We start from the raw sequence: 5698 nt of genomic DNA, 5'->3' as shown, positions 1-5698 counted from the left end.
TTTTTTTTTTTTTTTTGTCCATTTGAACTCTGGGCCTGGGCGCTGTCCCTGAGCTCTTCAGCTCAAGGCTAGTGCTCTATCACTCGAGCCACAGTGCCACTTCTGGTTTTTGGATGGTTTATAAGAGACAGGAGTCTCATGTGCTTTTCCTACCTGGGTTGGCTTTAGCTGTGATCCTCAGAGCTCAGCCTTTTGAGCTAGGATTGCAGCCTAGAGCCACCAGTGCCCAGCAATAGTTCATTCTTAAAATTCCATGCCACAAGAGCTGAGGGTGTAGCTCAATAGTCCCTAGGTCCTGGGTTTTACTTTTAGTTCTGCAAAAACAACAAAAATCCATTCCGCAGTCATCTTCTGCTTTGAGATGTTCACAATTTTCCTGTCATCTCCTGACCAGGTAAAAATTTCGTCTCTTTTTTTTTTTCTCCTGCTCATTTAGAGCAAGATGCACAATCTTCCTACCAAACTCACCAGAATCTTTTGTAATTCCTGGTTGTATGCCCATCGCCTCTGCTCATCACTGAGGCTGTGTCCCTGTCTTACCAGCACCAAGCACAGTGTTTGGTCCTGGGTTCAGGTTCATGAACTACTGTCTGGACAAAAATCACTAAGGATGTCATACACTAAGGATGTCATTTTTTTTTCAAGAGTCCTTCATAGTTTGCTTCATTGAAATACTGTGTAAGGTTGACATCATTCGTAATTTCAGGGATGTACGTTTTCAATAGCCTAAGCCCTAACTACCAAAACTTGACATACTTCCATATTGCTGACCTCCCAGACCAGTACTATTCTTTTCCAAAGAAGGATATCTGAAGTGACAGTCTTCCTCCTTAGCTAATGCATTAACATTTAATGCACTAGCTTCAATCGTTGTTCAGGGCTTCTCTAATCAGGCAGGGGTGAGAAAGGGAGGGATGATCTGGGGTTTGCCTTTTACTTTTTCTAGTGCAATGTCAGGATTAATAGGAACCTTAAAACAAGGATGAGCACATACACGGTATCCATTGACAAAGCAGTAAAGAATGGTAGCTGTGCAATTCCATTTGTATTTCAGCTTACTATTCTAAGTACACTTTCAACCCCTCCCTCTGGCCACCCCTGCCACTTGACATTTTTCTCATTTGACAGCCTGGAGAAAGAGATTTTGTAAATGTCTCTCTTGGGGGGTTAGTTTGAAGAGAAAAGGAAAGTGTGCTGAGTGCGATGGCTAAATTATAAATTTAGACAAGCCTGTAATTTAAATCAACCCCAAATAATAATAGGCTGAAAGCTTGTCAGGCTGAGCTGGGCCTGGCTTGTTTTACATAGATTATGATGATGGAACCACAAAGCCCAACACTTTAAGTGCTTTTACCCATTAGCTTCATCAAGTGATTGCAGGTTCAGAGGCATTAGTAACAACGAAGTTTGACACCTTGGGAAGGAGAAGTAGATCTTTCCCCCTTACAGATCTAGCCGGAAAGAAAAGTGCCTTGGTGAATGGACTGTGGGCGGGTGGATGTGCACAGCTCAGAGAGCCGAAGTGAGAAGGATCCATGCCAGCGTTTCTTTGAAGACAGGTCTTTCATTTCCATTTGCTTTTCTTGGTTCATTCAGTGAACAGTGGCATCTCAGTGAGCTCAATGCTGTCACTTCAGCATGGATATTCTTCAGAAAAGAGCTCTTTCTTGGAAATGTAAATTAAAAAAAAGCAAACAAGCTGGTGCCAGTGGCTCAGGCTTGTAATCCTAGCTACTCAGGAGTCTGAGATCTGAGGATCACTCTTCAAAGCCAGCTTAGGCAGGAAACTCTGTGAGACTCTTATCTCCAATAAATCATCAGAAAACAGGAAGTAGTGCTCATGTGGCTCAAGTGGTAGAGTGCTAACCTTGAGCTGAAGAGCTCAGGGACAGCGCCCAGGGCCAGAGTTCCAGTCCTATGGCTGACAAAAACAAACAAACAAAACCTAGTTCTGAGAGTTAAGGAAACAAATAGGAAGAAATCATCTTCCCATCTTGAGTTTAGGGAGTAGGGAGATCATGGAACCTTCCTTAATCTGAAGCCAAGAATTTCTTCTCCCATTTCAGTCATTTATTGTGGAAAAGTTTGTGTTCTTGGCAGATAGTCCTTTTTGGAAGGCTCAATTTCCTCTGGTTGGAAGTATTTATTAGTGTCTCTGGAATGAACAGCATGGGAATCTCCTGTCAATTTGTAGTGCCAGATTACATGTTGTTGTATGGAAACTCAGTCACAAGAAAACAGAGAAGTCACATTATTGGAGAGCTGGCATCTGCCGAGGGATTCCTGTCTCAAAGACTTGTAGCCCTGAATGGAGCTAGCACATAGCTTTTATTTATTTTAACCATGCCCTCAGCCCTTTTATTTATTTTTTTTAACTGTATTTTTTTTGTCTTTTCTTTTTTGGTACTGGGGATCGAACCCAGGATGTTTCACTTGCTAGGCAAGCACTTTGCCACTGAGCTACATCCCAGCCCCCTTTTATTTATTTTTAAATATGTTTTAAAATGTAAAAATACTGTACAGAGGGGTTACTGTAACATGAGTACATGAGCAAGGTAATGAGTATATGTCCTATCAAGCATTGTTACCTCCTTGTTTTCCCCCTACCATTGCTTCCCTCCCATCTCCACAACTACATTCCCACCCTCCCCTTTCACTACACCACCCCCAAATTGTAAAGTTCGTTTTTTCAACATAGTGTCTTGTACATCTAATTGTTACAATGGGTCAACCTGTATCCCTATTTAAGCATTTTGTTTTTTCCTTTCCTCTCCCCAAATTAGAGAAGTGTATATACAAGATGCAGGCTACCAACATCAAATACAGTGAAAACAGGGGTTATACCACGGAGAAGGAACATACGAAGAAACAAAAAAAATCACATGGTACATTATAAATACATTAGAAACAATAGCAAGAAAGAAAGAAAAAAAACTTGTGTCCCTATCTTGGGGTTCATTTCACTTAACATCATTTTATCTGGTCAGATGTACATAGCTTTTGACCTTTTCTGCTTGTCCCAGACATATACTAGTTATTGCAAATAAGGGAAACCATGGGACCTATGTTTCTTTGGGCCTGGCTTACTTCACTTAATATAATTTTTTTCCAAGCCTTTCCATTTCCTAACAAATGGGGCAATGTCATTCTTTCTGATGGAGGCATAGAATTCCATTGTGTATATACATATCACATTTTCTTGATCCAGTCATCTACTGAGGGGCATCTGGGTTGGTTCCATATCTTAGCTATAGTAAATAATGCTGCAATAAACATAGTTGTGCTGGTAGCTTTAGTGTGGTCTTTTTGTGATCATTTGGGTAAATGCCCATAAGTGGGATTGCTGGGTCATAGGGGAGCTCTATGTGGAGTCTTTTGAGGAACCTCCATACTCCTTTCCAAAGTGGTTGAACAAGTTTACACTCCCACCAACAATGCAGTAAGGTTCCCTTCTGTCCACATCCCCTCCAGCATCTGTTGTTATTAGAGTTCTTGATTTTTGCCATTCTAACTGGGGTGAGGTGGTATCTCAATGTTGTTTTGATTTGCATTTCTTTTATGGCTAGGGAGATTGAGCATTTCTTCATGTGTATTGGCTATTCTTCTTTCCTCTTCAGAGAAGTTTCTCTTTAAGTCTTTAGCCCACTTATTCATTGGGCAGTTGTTTCTTTGGAGATTTGTTGTTGGGGGATTTAATTTTTTGAGTTCCAAGTATATTTTAGATATGAGACCCTTGTCCATTGTATGGCTAGTGAAGATCTTCTCCCAATCCGTGGGCTTTCTATTGATTTTGCTAGCTATGTCCTTTGCCATGCAGAAGGTCTGCAATTTCATGCAATCCCATTTGTCCAACGTTTCTTTGATTTCCAACAGAAAATATTTCTAAAGCCCACAAATAGACGACTTCAAATATTTGCAAAATTCATTCTTATGGTACTCATATAATCTTTGTACTTGAAATGATAATTTGCACAGATGAAAAATTAAGAGCTTTTTTTTAAAATGACAAATACAATAGTCCATACTTCAGCCCTTGCTAGAGATATTTAATAAGAAAACGGGGCTGTTTTTTTCTCAGGAAAGTGTCACGCTCCTCTTTACTGTCTGTGTCTTCAGTGTGCTCTCTGTGTGTTCTTCCTCTACACATGTCTGTGCCATGGCTTTCTTCTGCTCTTCATGGGGACTGGCTATCGCTGGTGCCTTGCCTCCTTTTCCTTAAAACCACCCGGACTTCTGCTGCGGCTCCTCCTCCATCTTCTCTCCTCCCTGCTGCGGCTTCTGATGAGCCCCCCATTTCTTTCAGATCCTCTCTTCTCTGGACTGTGATGCCGGCATCTGGACTTTTTGTTAGAATCATAATGGCTCCATTTGCTATTCTCTTCAGAACTCTCTTGTTTTAAGAACCTAGGTTTTTCCTTGGTACTTTCTTTGTTATGACTGCTAGAAAGTTCTTCATAAAGTTTTCTCTTCTTAGATTTGTCCTCTTCAGAGTCATTGGTGCTATTTCCTATATACTTGTTTTTCTTTTTTTTTCTTCTTTTCTATTTGCTTTTCTTTACTGTCACTCTCGCTGCTGCTTTCAGAAGTCTCAGTAGAGGAAGAGGAGGAGGAAGAGAGGAAAATTTATTTTTATTATTTTGTGCTTGCTCCTCGTCTTTTGTAACTTCTTCTTTCTTCTATCCTTCTTTTTCTTCTTCTTTTTCTTTTGATGTATATCCAATTTCCTGAGAAGTTTCTGTTTTTGTTTAGTTGTTAGTGACTTTAAGAATTCCACTATTGGATCTTCTTCACCCTCACTTGCAACATATTCCTGTGATGGATCATTTGCGGTCAAGTTTCTCCCCAGTACATTTCTTTTCAGTGCAAATCCCCTGTTTCTCATCTCAGCTATTAGCTCGGAGGGGTGCATCGATGGCCTGAGCCATCAGTAGGAACTGAACTTGCATTAATTCCAGAAAGACTGAACAAAGGACACTCTCGATCTGTGTTGACATGACCCCATTTGTGGCACTTAATGCCCCTCACATTTCGAACCTGAATGCCAAAGGGCTGATCTCTGATGGTCATGTCATCTTTGGCATATTTTTCTCATGGTGCTCCTTTCTGCCATTCAAATTTGTATTCTGTCTCTCCTTCTGTTTCTTCTTTCTATTTGTTTTCTTTTTTAGCTCCTGGTGGAGGCTCATACATGAAGTTAAGGCTGTTCTTTACATGTTCATCGCCCATAAGCAATCTGTTATCATATGATTCTTGTTCTTTAGGGTATTGTTGCATTAATTCTTCTTGTTTCTTTTTATCATAGGATATTTTCTGTTATGCCATCCATACCTTCTTGATGTTGGATTTGGAGGCGGGGTGGAAGTGCTTTTGGCACATGAAGTTAGCGAAGGACTTCCCCATCTTGAAGTCCGAGTGAGGAAAGCCAGCTGCCGGAGGAGAGCGACATAAACCTGAGTCTTAATTGTGTAACAAGGAGAACTTCTGATTATACACCATCAGAACTGGTTCAGTTGTACAACTGTCATTACCCCATGCCAATGCCAGTCATTGAGGACCATCCAAGGTACCTTGGGGAACTCTAGATCCCCCAAACAGAAACAAAGCAAAAGGCTTGTCCAAGATCACATTAGTAACTAATATAAATTTATAACATAAATTTATATTTATAATATAAATTTTCACCACCCTCCCTTTTAAA

The 5698-nt window shown here is 40.5% G+C and overlaps 1 pseudogene; it reads right to left on the bottom strand.

Moving 5' to 3' along the window:
• Nucleotides 1-507: 507 nt before the first annotated feature.
• LOC105986830 lies at nt 508-5418 on the bottom strand (annotated as a pseudogene).
• Nucleotides 5419-5698: the final 280 nt, after the last annotated feature.

Source organism: Dipodomys ordii, unplaced genomic scaffold, assembly GCF_000151885.1.
Source record: "Dipodomys ordii isolate 6190 unplaced genomic scaffold, Dord_2.0 Scaffold37, whole genome shotgun sequence".
Lineage (NCBI taxonomy): Eukaryota > Metazoa > Chordata > Mammalia > Rodentia > Heteromyidae > Dipodomys > Dipodomys ordii.
This window is presented reverse-complemented; position numbering and strand designations above follow the sequence as displayed.